Source organism: Salmo salar, chromosome 16, assembly GCF_965601325.2.
Source record: "Salmo salar chromosome 16, fSalSal1, whole genome shotgun sequence".
Lineage (NCBI taxonomy): Eukaryota > Metazoa > Chordata > Actinopteri > Salmoniformes > Salmonidae > Salmo > Salmo salar.
Genome location: NC_138306.1, coordinates 46,014,988 through 46,029,431, shown reverse-complemented (window position 1 = coordinate 46,029,431; position 14,444 = coordinate 46,014,988). Strand labels below are relative to the sequence as shown.

At 45.4% G+C, this 14,444-nt stretch overlaps 1 protein-coding gene across 1 annotated transcript in view; it reads right to left on the bottom strand.

Annotated features, from left to right (window-relative positions):
- The window catches only part of LOC106573931 (adenomatous polyposis coli protein 2), a 51,990-nt gene extending 43,668 nt beyond the window's left edge, over positions 1-8,322 (bottom strand). Inside the window, exon 1 of the mRNA XM_014149395.2 lies at positions 8,201-8,322. The gene's annotated coding sequence lies outside the window, so the exon portion shown is untranslated. The remainder of the gene's footprint in view (positions 1-8,200) is intronic.
- Positions 8,323-14,444: the final 6,122 nt, after the last annotated feature.

Sequence of the window (14,444 nt, the reverse complement as noted above, 5' to 3'; positions counted from 1 at the left end):
TGGAACTGATTGGCCATCCCAGCTTAGGGAATGGACTGTAAAAGCTAGACGGTTTCTATCAGTTTGTCACAGCTGGGATTGACTCTTCTGTACATGCTCACTAAGTGAAGAATCAATACGGTGTTATCATCGGAGTTGACTGGAATTCACTTGCCAAAAAGCCTCTCAGCGACAGCCTTCAACTCTGTGCACAAGTTCTTAAATGACCCAGACCCAAAACGATCTATCTCTCTGGGGACACGTCCTTCAAAAGTGACCGCAACATTTTGTTTTCATCAATTACATGGACGTATTACATGTCAGATGTAAAGGGAGATATGCGCATGGTAAAGACAACTAAAGAAGATCGCATAATCTTAGTGACACGCCCTGGGCCTTTTGTTTATACAAGCCTACACCAAGAAGGGGAAGGCTTTTGCTAGCTATAGCTGTCTCTACAGATTCTAAAACCATACATGGGTCCCAATGACAGACATATGATCAAATCAAATGTTATTTGTCACATGCGCCGAATACAACAGGTGTAGACCTTACAGTGAAATGCTTACTTACAAGCCCTTAACCAACAATGCAGTATTAAGAAAATAAGAGACAAGAATAACAAATAATTAGTTAAAGAGCAGCAGTAAATAACAATAGCAGGGCTATATACAGGGGGTACCGGTACAGAGTCAATTTGCGGGGCCACCGGTGTCGAGGTAATTGAGGTAATATGTACATGTAGGTAGAGTTATTAAAGTGACTATGCATAGATAATAACAGAGAGTAGCAGCAGCGTAGAAGAGGGGCATAGCCAGTTGATTACCTGTTCAGGAGTCTTAAAGCTTGGCGGGTAGAAGCTGTTTAGAAGCCTCTTGGACCGAGACTTGGCGCTTCGGTACCGCTAGCCGTGCGGTAGCAGAAAGAACAGTCTATGACTAGGGTGGCTGGAGTCTTGAACAATTTTTAGGGCCTTCCTCTGACACCTCCTGGTATAGAGGTCCTGGATGGCGGGAAGCTTGGTGATGTACTGGGCCATACGCACTACCCTCTGTAGTGACTTGTGGTCGGAGGCCGAGCAGTTGCCATACCAGGCAATGATGCAACCTGTCAGGATGCTCTCGATAGTGCAGCTGTAAAACCTTTTGAGGATCTGAGGACCTATGCCAAATCTTTTCAGTCTCCTGAAGGGGAATAGGTTTGGTCGTGCCCTCTTCACGACTGTCTTGGTGTGCTTGGACCATGTTATTTTGTTGGTGACGCCAAGGAACTTGAAGCTCTCAACCTGCTCAACTACAGCCCCGTCGATGAGAATGGGGGCGTGCTCGGTCCTCCTTTTCCTGTAGTCCACAATCATCGCCTTTGTCTTGATCACGCTGAGGGAGAGGTTGTTGTCCTTGCACCACACGGTCAGGTTTCTACCCTATAGGCTGTCTCATCGTTGTCGGACAACTTAATGATGGTGTTGGAGTCATGCCTGGCCGTGCAGTCATGAGTGAACAGGGAGTACCGGACGGGACTGAGCACGCACCCCTGAGGGGCCCCCGTGTTGAGGATCAGCGTGGTGGATGTGTTGTTACCTACCCTTACCACCTGGGGGCATGCCCATCAGGAGGTCCAGGATTCAGTTGCAAAGGGAGGTGTTTAGTCCCAGGTTCCTTAGCTTAGTGATGAGCTTTGAGGGCACTATGGTGTTGAACGCTGAGCTGTAGTCAATTAATCGCATTCTCACATAGGTGTTCCTTTTGTCCAGGTGGGAAAGGGCAGTGTGGAGTACAATAGAGATTGCATCATCTGTGGATCTGTTGGGGCGGTATGCAAATTGGAGTGGGTCTAGGGTTTCTGGGATAATGGTGTTGATGTGAGCATGTCATGGCTACAGACGTGAGTGCTACGGGTTGGTTGTCATTTAGGCAGGTTACCTTAGTGTTCTTTGGCACAGGGACTATGGTGGTCTGCTTGAAACATTTTGGTATTACAGACGCAGACAGGGAGAGGTTGAAAATGTGAGTGAAGACACTTGCCAGTTGGTCAGCGCATGCTTGGAGTACACGTCCTGGTAATCCGTCTGGCCCTTGTGAATGTTGACCTGTTTAAAAGTCTTACTCACGGCTGCGGAGAGCGTGATCTCACTGTCATTTCATGCATGTTTCAGTGTTACTTGCCTCGAAGCGAGCATAGAAGTTATTTAGCTCATCTGGTTGGCTCGTATCACTTGGCAGCTCTCGGCTGTGCTTCCCTTTGTAGTCTGTAATAGTGTGCAAGCCCTGCCACATCTGACGTGCATCAGAGCCGGTGTAGTACGATTCAATCCTAGTCCTGTATTGACACTTTGCCTGTTTGATGGTTCGTCGGAGGGCATAGCGGGATTTCTTATAAGCTTCCGGGTTAGAGTCGCGCTCCTTGAAAACGGCAGCTCTACCCTTTAGCTCAGTGCGAATTTTGCCTGTAATCCATGGTTTCTGGTTGGGGTACGTACGTACAGTCAGTAGATAGACCAACCCTATGGTATATAATCGAAAGGGGGTCGCATAGCAACAACTACAGTAAGGATGAGTCAAAAGAGGAGGTTAGCATTACACCATCAACTGATGAATTTACAATAGAAAGAGGTGGTAGGCTTCCATAGGTAGAAGGGATGACATTTCCTATAGTTTAGGTGACAGAGGTCAACAATATCCCACTATAGCCTCTATGGATAAGAGATCTTCCATTGCATTCTGAATGACGTAAATTCATTGTGAGCAAGGCAAGCCTTTCTTCACATTGGCTAATTATGTCAATGACTTGGGCTCGGAGTTGAAAGGCACTGCCTCAGAGATCGTATCAGAAGCAGCGTCATCAGCAGCAACATTTCATCATCCATTACAGGAAAGAATGCGTTCAGTGATAATGGAAATAAGGCCCTTAACTGTAGGAGATTTGCGTTCCTTCCTACCAATGTTTGGGAATGTCAATTGCAGTAGGCTATATAGAGAGAAACTGGCAAACTGCTCAAATGTCTAGATGGTTGTTTCCTCAATTTAATAGGCATGCATCTGAGCTGAGGTTCAGTAACCAACTGCCAAAATATTAGGAAAATAGAAATGTATATGACTAGGCGATATACATTTATAATCTGAAGACATTGCTGAACTTGGATAATCCCTTGAGCATGTCTAGAAATACACATCATCCTTAGGAAAAACGAATATATCATAGCTACTGTACTGTAACAAATGCCTCCCTCAAGAACCATGTCTTACAAAGAAATATATAATACCAATTCTTCATACTGATTCTCTGGGTTTGGTTGACCATGTCATTAGACACTCATAAAGTGCTATATCCTACATTTGCTTCAAATATGATGTTAAATGCTTTGGACCATTCGGTAAAATTATGGGAGGCTAGCCAATTAATGGTCTCTTGGTGAGAAGCTAACCTAATTGATTCATCAACCTTGTTGAATCTTAATTCCAGACTTCTCGTTGTCCTTACAAAGAATAAACAGTCCACCACTTTCCAACCACATCAGGGTTCAGTTGTTTACCTTCAGAAAATCTGGCGTGTCAGTTACACTAATCAAATCAAATCAAATTTTGTTTGTCACATACATATGGTTAGCAGATGTTAATGCGAGTGTAGCGAAATGCTTGTGCTTCTAGTTCTGACCATGCAGTAATATCTAGCAAGTAATCTAACCTAACAATTTCACAACAACTACCTTATACAGACAAGTGTAAAGGAATGATTAAGAATATGTACATAAAAATATATGAATGAGCGATGGCCAAAAGGCATAGGCAAGATGCAGTAGATGGTATAGAGTACAGTATATACATATGGGATGAGTAATGTAGGGTATGTAAACATTATATAAAGTGGCATAGTTTAAAGTGGCTAGTGATACATTTATTACATCAATTTTTCATTATTAAAGTGGCTAGAGATGAGCCAGTATGTTGGCAGCAGCCACTCAATGTTAGTGATGGCTGTTTAACAATCTGATGGCCTTGCGATAGAAGCTGTTTTTCAGTCTCTTGGTCCCCGCTTTGCTGCGCCTGTACTGACCTCGCCTTCTGGATGATAGCGGGTTGAACAGGCAGTGGCTCGGGTGGTTGTTGTCCTTGATGATCTTTTTGGCCTTCCTGTGACATCGGGTGGTGTAGGTGTCCTGGAAGGCAGGTAGTTTGCCTCAGTGATGCGTTGTGCAGACCTCACCACCCTCTGGAGAGCCTTACGGTTGTGGGCGGAGCAGTTGCCGTACCAGGTGGTGATACAGCCCGACAGGATGCTCTCGATTGTGCATCTATAAAAGTTTGTGAGTGCCAGGTTTCCTCTAGACGCGATGCTTGGAATTCAGGCCAAAGAATTCAATCTTGGTTTCGTCAGAACAGAGAATCTTGTTTCTCATGGTCTGAAAGTCTTTAGGTGCCTTTTGGTGAACTCCAAGCGAGCTGTCATGCGCCTTTTACTGAGGAGTGCCTTCCGTCTGATTGGTGGAGTGCTGCAGAGATGGTTGTCCTCCTGGAAGGTTCTCCCATCTCCAGAGGAACTGGTTCCAAGCTTCTTCCATTTAAGAATGATGGAGGCCACTGTGTTCTTGGGAACCTTCAATGCTGCAAAATAAATGTGGTACCCTTCCCCAGATCTGTGCCGCGACACATTCCTGTCTTGGAGCTCTAGGGACAATTTCTTCGAACTCATGGCTTGGTTTCTACTCTGACATGGACTGTCAACCTTATATAGACAGGTGTATGCCTTTCCAAATAATGTCCAATCAATGGAATTTACCACAGGTGGACTCCAATCAAGTTGTAGAAACATCTCATGGATAATCAATGGAAACAGGATGGACCTGAGTTCAATTTCGAGTCTCATAGCAAAGGGTCTGAATACTTATGTAAATAAGGTATTTCTGTTGTTTATTTTTAATACATTTACAAAAACATTTAAAAACCTGTTTTCGCTTTGTCATTATGGGGTATTGATTGTAGATTGATGAGGAAAGAAAATTATTTAATCAATTTTAGAATAAGGCCGTAACGTAACAAAATTTGGAAAAGGTCAAGGGGTCTGAATACTTTCCGAATGCACTGTATATACATAAGTATGTGGACACCCCTTCAAATTAGTGTATTAGGCTATTTCAGCCACACCCATTGCTGACAGGTATATAAAATCGAGCACACAGCCATGCAATCTTCATTGACTAACATTGGTAGTAGAATGGCCTTACTGAGGAGCTCAGTGACTTTCAACGTGGCACCGTCATAGGATGCTACCTTTTCAACAAGTCAGTTAGTCAAATTTATGCCCTGCTAGAGCTGCCCCGGTCAACTGTAAGTGCTGTTATTGTGAAGTGGAAACGTCTAGGAGCAACTACTGCTCAGCCGCAAAGTGGTAGGCCACACAAGCTCACAGAACGGGACCGCCGAGTCCATAAGCGCGTAAAAATCGCCTTTCCTCAGTTGCAACACTCCAAACTGCCTCCAGAAGCAACATCAGCACAACAACTGTTCGTCGGGAGCTTAATGAAATGGGTTTCCATGGCCGAGCAGCGCACACAGCCTGAGATCACCATGCGCAATGCCAAACGTCGGCTGGAGTGGTGTAAAGCACTCATCCATTGGACTCTGGAGCAGTGGAAATACGTTCTCTGGAGTAATGAATCACGCTTCACCATTTGGCAGTCCGACAGACAAATCTGGGTTTAGTGGATGCCAGGAAAACATGACCTGCTCCAATGCATAGTGCTAACTGTAAAGTTTGGTGGGGTAGGAATAATGGTCTGGGGCTGTTTTCCAAGCTTCAGGCTAGGCCCCTTAATTCCAGTGAAGGGAAATCTTAACGCTACAGCACACAATGACATTCTTGATGATTCTGTGCTTCCAACTTTGTGGCAACAGTTTGTTAAAGGCCCTTTCCTGTTTCAGCATGGCAATGCCCCCGTGCACAAAGCAAGGTCCATACAGAAATGGTCTGTCGAGATCGGTGTGGAAGAACTTGACTGGCCTGCATAGAGCCCTGACCTCAACCCCATCAAACACCTTTGGGATGAAATGGAACGCCAACTGCGAGCCAGGCCTAATCGCTCATCATCAGTGCCCGACCTCACTAATGCTCTTGTGGCTGAATGGAAGCAAGTCCCCACATAAATGTTCCAACATCTAGTAGGAAGCCTTCCCAGAAGAGTGGAGGCTACTATAGCAGCAAAGGGGGGGAGGGACCAACTCCATATTAATGCTCATAATGGTGGAATGAGACGAGCAAGTGGTCATGTAGTGTAGTAGCCCATCCCTTCCCTAAAAAAATTATCACATTATATAACATTATGTAAGCGCCTTCCATGTTGAAGCCTTTTAAGGCCTGGCGATGGCTTAGTTTCCAGGCCTAAAGGGGCTATGAATCAATGGTCTGTTAAACCTGGCAGTTCTCTCGTGGTCAAGTTCAGTTCCCTAGGGCAGTTTGTGTCCAGACAGCTCAGAACATCATGGCATACAGTTTTGCCACTAGTTAACCAACTTCAGTGGGGAAGTAAAAACTGAGAAAATAAAATTGGATTCCTGGATGTTGTTGTGATGCTTGACATGAGACATATGTAAACGGTGTGAAATGCCTGGCTAGTTAGCGGTGCACACTAGTGGCATTTCAATCGGTGATGTCACTCGCTCTGAGACCTTGAAGTAGTTGTTTCCCTTGCTTTGGTGGAGTGATAGGTAACAACCCTTCATGGGAGGCAGTTGTTGATATGTGCAGAGAGTCCCTGTTTCAAGCCCGGGTTGGGGCAAGGACAGAGACAGAAGCAATACTGTTACACATACACAGATGGCAACAGAACTAACAGGGCACAGCCACACCCTATGATAGAAGCCACTCACAGGATAATCAAAGCCATGGCCACAGTGGGTGGCCAGTCCCTAAGAGACTCATTAGAGTAGGATCTGTACTGATTACCATTGATGTGTGTCTACAGTGAGATCAATGATGCTATAAACCTGATGTAAAAAATAGGTATTATATTTTCTTCTCTACTGCTGGGTTTACACATTATTATTCATGTAGTATTAAGCTGTATGTGGCTACTAATTTCCTTTGCATACAATATCTATTTTTCTAATGAGGTGTGATGTAATTTTACACAAATGTCACAAAAATTATATTTTACACTGATGAGGTTCCGGTAATTGATTCAAGCTGACAAAAATAACCTAATTTTATGATTTATTTTGTGTGTGCATGCATTCTAATGTAAATTCGATACATTTTGTAATCCATAGGCTACAAAATACGGACAGACACACACGCAGCCTCCTGCACATCAGCCAGTACAGCTCTAAATGTCTATCCACAATTCTCAATAATCAAGTGTAGGCCTTATATCTCTGGAATTTACCATATAGGCCTAATAAAAATGTAACTGCTTAACACAGCATGCATTGTTGTTAAACGTTATATTAAACGGCATATCCATATAGCCTTACATTGCTCAGCCAAACAACTTAATAAAAACAACTGCAAATAGGAGTCCATCAATCACACAACAGCGATGGTCTACTGTTTTCTTCCATTGGCGACGTCAAATAGGCCACCACGTAGCTACAAAAATACACGAATCGATTTCAATGCAAAATATGTCCAAATATGTCAATTTTGCATTGAAATCGATTCGTGTATTTTTGTAGCTACGTGGTGGCCTATTTGACGTCGCCAATGGAAGAAAACTGTAGACCATCGCTGTTGTGTGATTGATGGACTCCTATTTGCAGTTGTTTTTATTAAGTTTGACGTCGAGTGGAGAGATGATCAGTTAGAGAAATAGCCTGCACATTGTACCGTTTCGAAACCATCACATTAGGTTACCTGGACAAGCCTTCCTATTTCAATCGACCTTGCAATACAGTTTAAGTACCTGCCTATACATTGGACAATCTGGGCTACAATTACATTTTTGCTGTGAAGATTGAACATAAAATGCATTCAAGGCTAAAAGCGTCATGTGTATCTTGAAAAAAACCACTTCCATGCATCCGCCTGTTTAACATTCTATTCGCATCAGGAATATTCTCCCTCTGCTCTGCTCAGCTCGCAACGTAACCAACCCGACCTCCATTTTCATGCAGCATCGTAAGAAACCGATAAAACAAACAATTCGTAGCTTTTAAATCTACGTTTGGTGATGCATTCGTTGCTGGCATGTAAAATAATTATAAGACATACAATTGTGCTTTATTCTTACCTCATTTCCCGAGCTGTGTTGATTTCAATAGGGTGTGGAATGAGACCTCGGGAATCTGTGGGAGTGATACTGAATTCGCCACTAGCTGCTGCGTGTTACTGTTGTGATGCTAGTCTGTCACACACCACAACCTCTCTCCCTCTCTCGCTCTCTCTCTCTCTCTCTCGCTGTCTCTCAATTTCACTAAAAACGCTATTTATTTTTCTTGGTAGGAAATTTTGAATATAGAAAGTATTATAAATATTTCACTCATATTTGGTTTTACCTTCATCTAGACTCGAAATGTATACACTTATTGTACTAAATATTAAGGACACCTGCTCTTTCCATCCAGGTGCTCTGATCCCTTATTGATGTCACTTGATAAATCCACTTCAATCAGTGTACATGAAGGGGAGGAGACAGGTTAAAGAATTATGTTTTGAGATAATTGAGCTATGGATTGTGTATGTGTGCCATTCAGAAGGTGAATGGGCAAGACTAAATATTTAAGTGCCTTGATTGGGGTATGGTAGTAGGTACCAGGCTAAACGGTTTGTGTCAATAACTGCAACACTGCTGGGGTTTTCGTGCTCCACAGTTTCCCGTGTGTATCAAGAATGGTCCACCACCCAAAGGACATCCAGCCAACTTGACACAACTGTGGGAAGCATTGGAGTCAATTTGGGCAACTATCCCTGTGGAACGCTTTCGACACCTTGTAGAGTCCATGCCCAGATGAATTGAGGCTGTTTTGAGGACAAAATTATTTGCCTTCGGATTTGCTTCATACGTTCGGCGTAAAGACTGGTTAGCAAAATCTAAGCCTAAACTTAAACGTGTATATGGAATTGCAGGAAAGCACACAGATGTCAGATTTTGTTCCCACCTATAATGTGTGCATCTGTGAATCATAATACTGTGCACACTTTGGTCGTATCAAGGCTTAGTTTTGACATGTTCTGCTCAAAGCTTGCCAGGGATTGCTGTCCATGGTGCTGAAAAGGTGAATGGGGCCGCTGCCTTGCCAGGGGTTGCTGTCCATGGAGCTGAACTGGTGAATGACACCGCTGCCTTGCCAGGGGTTGCTGTCCATGGTGCTGAACAGGTGAATGGTGCTGCTGCCTTGCCAGGGGTTGCTGTCCATGGTGCTGAACAGGTGAATGGTGCTGCTGCCTTGCCAGGGGTTGCTGTCCATGGTGCTGAACAGGTGAATGGTGCCGCTGCCTTGACAGAGGTTCCTGACCAGCGCAGTGGGGTGCTGAACGGACAGATCCCCTGAGTACTTTGCCTATCCAGGTATTATTTAGTTATTCATTCACCTGACCCAACTCGTTGATAAATAATGAAGAAAGGCACATGACCCCATTCATAATTGGTTAACCATGCGCCATTGTTTTTGAGGTGGGCGTTGCCTCTTATTCTTGTAATTTCTCAATTTACCACTGGAGGGAGATGATACCTAATCTTTAGTGTCAGCTGCACCAAGAAAGGCTGTCTGGGAAAATCTACAGACATCTCCCTCACATCAGTGATGTTTTCTCAGTACATCGCAGTCAATGGGAAAATATGAGTGTCACAGGGTTGACGTTTTTCTTGTTCATCTCATGTCTGTCTATCTCTCCCTCCACCTTTTTATCCCCACTCCTTTTCTTCTCTCTCCTCCCATTTCTTTCACCCCGCTCCCACCCTCTCTGTCTCTCTCTCCCCTCTCTACCCCTCCCTCACTCTCCCCTTTTCGCTCTCTCCCTCCTCCTTCTTCCATTCTCTCTCCCTCCTCTCTCTCCCATCCCTGCTTCACCCTCTACCTCTCTCTCTCCCCTTCCCTCACTCTCTCCTTTCTCTCTCCCTCCTCCCCCTCCATTCACTCTCCCTCGTTCTTTCCCTGCCTCTCCCTCCTCTCGTCTCTCTCTCCATCGTCTCTCTCCCTCCCCTCTCCTACCTCTGTCTGTTGACTGACTCTCTCTCCCCTCCCTCCTCTTTCCCGCCCTCCCTCCCTCCTTCACCCCGCCCTCTCTCTCTCGCACCCTCCTCCTCCATTCGCTCTCCCTCCTTCTTTCCCTCCTCCCCCTTCTCTAATCTCTCTCTCCTCTCTCTCCCATCTCTCCTTTACCCTCTCCCTCTCTCTCCCCCTTTTCTCTCTCCCTTCGCCCCTCCATTCTCTCTCCTTCTTTCTTTCCCTGCCTTCCTCTCATCTCTCTCTCTCTCCCTCTCCCTACTCTCTCTCCCACCTCTTTCCCACCTCTGTTTGTCTAATGACTCCCTCTCTCCTCCCGTCTCTTTCCCCCCTCTCTCTTCATCTCTCCCCCTCGCTCACTCTCCCCCTCCTCTCTCTCTCTCTCCCTCATCCTCCTCCTCGTCCACTAAGGCTCTTAGTTTCTAGAACGGCAAGACCATTGTTGTCAATGGAGATAAAAAATGCTTTTTGGTTGATTGACTACAAATTTGATGGTCCCCTGGTCCCATAAATGTAACATTTGGAAAGATTAAACCTTTTTAACCATTTGAAACCGCCCATATGACCCCCAATTAAGTCACTTCCTGAAATACAATGTACGGCCTCCTGCCCCGAGTTCCAAGTCTTTACGCTAAGAATTGACCGTTCTACAGAGGATGGAAGACAGTGTTTTTGAGTAACTGCAGGGAGAGAATGAATGACCATATTGAGGATGAATTAAGACACTTCCTGTTGCCACAGGAAGCTGAACCTCAACTCAGGGCAAACTTAGAAGGTCACGACTGGCTGTACGCAAGGACGGTTAGCTAGCTCAATCGCAGTTACTGGGGTTATGGTTATGTGAGGGCTGTAGGTAATGCTTTTCTATGGAAGCCTTGTTCTCTGTGGGACCAAGTTTTCACTGTGAAGAGTTCATTTCACATGGTCAGATGCTGGATTGCGTTCATCGGAAGCGTCTGTTGAACGATCCCATGTGTGAATTTTCTTTCTAGCCTCAACCTTTCTGCCGATGTCACTCAAAAGCACATTAATTCTAGGTCAGTGAGGCCTACCTTTTAGTCGGGGAATTCATCGTTAATTGTATTGTTAGGGTTGAGGCCTGAAGCTTAGCTTCATGTCCACTCCCACCAATAGAGAGAGAAAGAGAGAGAGAGAGCGAGAGAGAGTGAGAGACAGCGAGAGACAGCGAGAGAGAGCGAGAGAGAGAGAAAGAGAGAGAGAGAGAAACCTGGGTGATGTTCCTTCTGCACCATGCCACTCTGGAGCCACTATGCTATTTAACAGGCAGCTAACGGCATCCACTCACTGACACAAATTATGTGGCTTAAAGAACCCCATCTAATCAAATATAATCATACACTAGATACACAGAAGTATGTGGACACCCCTTCAAATTAGTGGATTTGGCTATTTCAGCCACACCCGTTGCTGACAGGTGTATAAAATCGAGCACACAGCCATGCAATCTCCATAGACAAACATTGGCAGTAGAATGGCCTTACTGAAGAGCTCAGTGATTTTCAACGTGGCACCGTCATAGGATACCACCTTTCCAACAAGTCCATTTGTCAAATTTCTGCCCTGCTAGAGCTTTAAAAGTAAGTTCTGTTTTGAAGTGGAAACACAAGCTCACAGAACGGGACCGACGAGTGCTGAAGCGAGTAGTGTCTAAAAATAATCTGTCCTCAGTTGCAACACTCAATACTGAGTTCCAAACTGCTTCTGGAAGCAACGTCAGAACAAGAACTGTTTGTCGGGAGCTTCATGGAATGGTTTGTAATGGAAATTGTCTCTGTGTGTATCAGATCGTATGTTTAGCACAATGCTGCTTTGTAATAACCTGTCTTGGTTGGGTTCATGCGAGTGAGGTTGACTGCACAAAGGAGTAAACCACACTATCACTAATAAGCAATTTGGCAGTATGTGTAAAACATTATCTTGGGACTAGAAGAGTTGTAAAATGTCTGTTTCAAGGTTATATGACTTGTTTGTGTAGCAGTATAAAGGGACTGAAAGGGAACGGCCTTTTTCAGAGTTTCATCAGACTTGTATTGAGTTTGTGAAACTCTCTGTGCGTTAATAAACATTACTTAATTTAGTTTGACTTTGAGTCCTTAGTGGTGAATTTCCACAACAGGGTTTCCATGACCGAGCAGCCGCACACAAGCCTAACTAAGATCACTATGCGCAATGCCAAGCGTCGGCTGGAGTGGTGTAAAGGTCGTCGCCATTGGACTCTGGGTTTGGCGGATGCCAGGAGAACGCTACGTGCCCCAATGCATAGTGCCAATTCTAAAGTTTGGTTGAGGAGGAATAATGGTCTGGGGCTGTTTTTCATGGTTCGGGCTAGGCCCCTTAGTTCCAGTCCTATAGGCAGAAACTCAAACAGGATGTACCCGTGATTAGAACTACTCAACGCTGGTCTGACCAATCGTAATCCACGCTTCAAGATTGTTTTGATCACGCGGACTGGGAAATGTTCCGGGAAGCCTCAGAGAATAACAGTGATTTATATGCTGATTTGGTGAGTGAGTTTATAATGAAGTGCATTGGAGATGTTGTACCCACTGTGACTATTAAAACCTACCCTAACCAGAGACCGTGGATGGATGGCGGCATTAACACAAAACTGAAAGCACGAACCATTGCATTTAACCATGGAAAGATGACTGGGAATATGGCCGAATATAAACAGTGTATTTATTCCTTTCGCAAGGCAGTCAAACAAGCGAAATGTCGGTATAGGGACAAAGTGGAGTCGCAATTCAATGGCTCAGACACGAGGTGTATGTGGCAGGGTCTACAGCCAATTATGGACTACAAAAAGAAAACCAGCCATGTCATGGACACCGACATCTTGCTTCCAGACAAACGAAACACCTCCTTTGCCTGCTTTGAGGATAATACAGGTCCACCAACGCTGCCCTCTACCAAGGACTGCGGGCCCCCCCTCTCCTTCTCCGTGGCCGACGTGAGCAAGACATTTAAACGTGTTAACCCTCGCAGGGCTGCCAGCCCAGAAGGCCTCACTAGCCGCGTCCTCAGAGCATGCGTAGACCAGCTGGCTGGTGTTTTTACGGACATATTCAATCTCTCCATATCCCAGTCTGCTGTCCCCACATGCTTCAAGATGGCCACCATTGTTCCTGTACCCAATAAGGCAAAAACAACAGAACTAAATGACTATTGCCCCATAGCAATCCCTTCTGTCATCATGAAGTGCCTTGAGAGACTAGTCAAGGATCATATCACCTCCACCTTACCTGCCACCCTAGACCCACTTCAATTTACATACCGCCCCAATAGGTCCACAGACGATGCAATCGCCACACTGCCCTATCCCATCTGGACAAAAGGAATACCTATGTAAGAATGCTATTCATCGACTACAGCTCAGCATTCAACACCATAGTACCCTCCAAGCTCATCATTAAGCTTGAGGCCCTGGGTCTCAATCAATTGGGTTTGCAATTGGGTCCTGGATTTTCTGACGGGCCGCCCCCAGGTGGTGAAGGTAGGAAACAACATCTGGGGCCCCACAAAGGTGCGTGCTCAGCCCCCTCCTGTACTCCCTGTTCACCCATGACTGTGTGGCCATGCACGCCTCCAACTCAATCATCAAGTTTGCAGATGACACAACAGTAGTGGGCTTGATTACCAAAAACAACGAGACAGCCTACAGGGAGGAGGTGAGTGCACTCGGAGTGTGGTGTCAGGAAAACAACCTCTCACTCAACATCAACAAAACAAAGGAGGTGATTGTGGACTTCAGGAAACAGCAGAGGGAGCACCCCCCTACTACATCGACGGGACAGCAGTGGAGAAGGTGGAAAGTTTTAAGTTCCTCAGCGTACACATCACGGACAAACTGAAATCATCCACCCACACAGACAGCGTGGTGAAGAAGGCGCAACAGCAACAGCGCCTCTTCAACCTCAGAAGGCTGAAGAAATTTAGCTTGTCACCTAAAACCCTCACAAACTTTTACAGAATCACAATTGAGAGCATCCTGTCGGGCTGTATCACCGCCTGATACGGCAACTGCACCACCCACAACCACAAGGCTCTCCAGAGGGTGGTGTGGTCTGCACAACGCATCACCGGGGGCACTCTACCTGCCCTCCAGGACACCTACAGCACCTGATGTCACAGGAAGGCCAACAAAGATCACCAAGGACAACAACCACCTGAGCCACTGCCTGTTCACCCCGCTATCATCCAGAAGGCGAGGTCAATACAGGTGCATCAAAGCTGGGACCGAGAGACTGAAAAATAGCTTCTATCAAGGCCATCAGACTGTTAAACAGT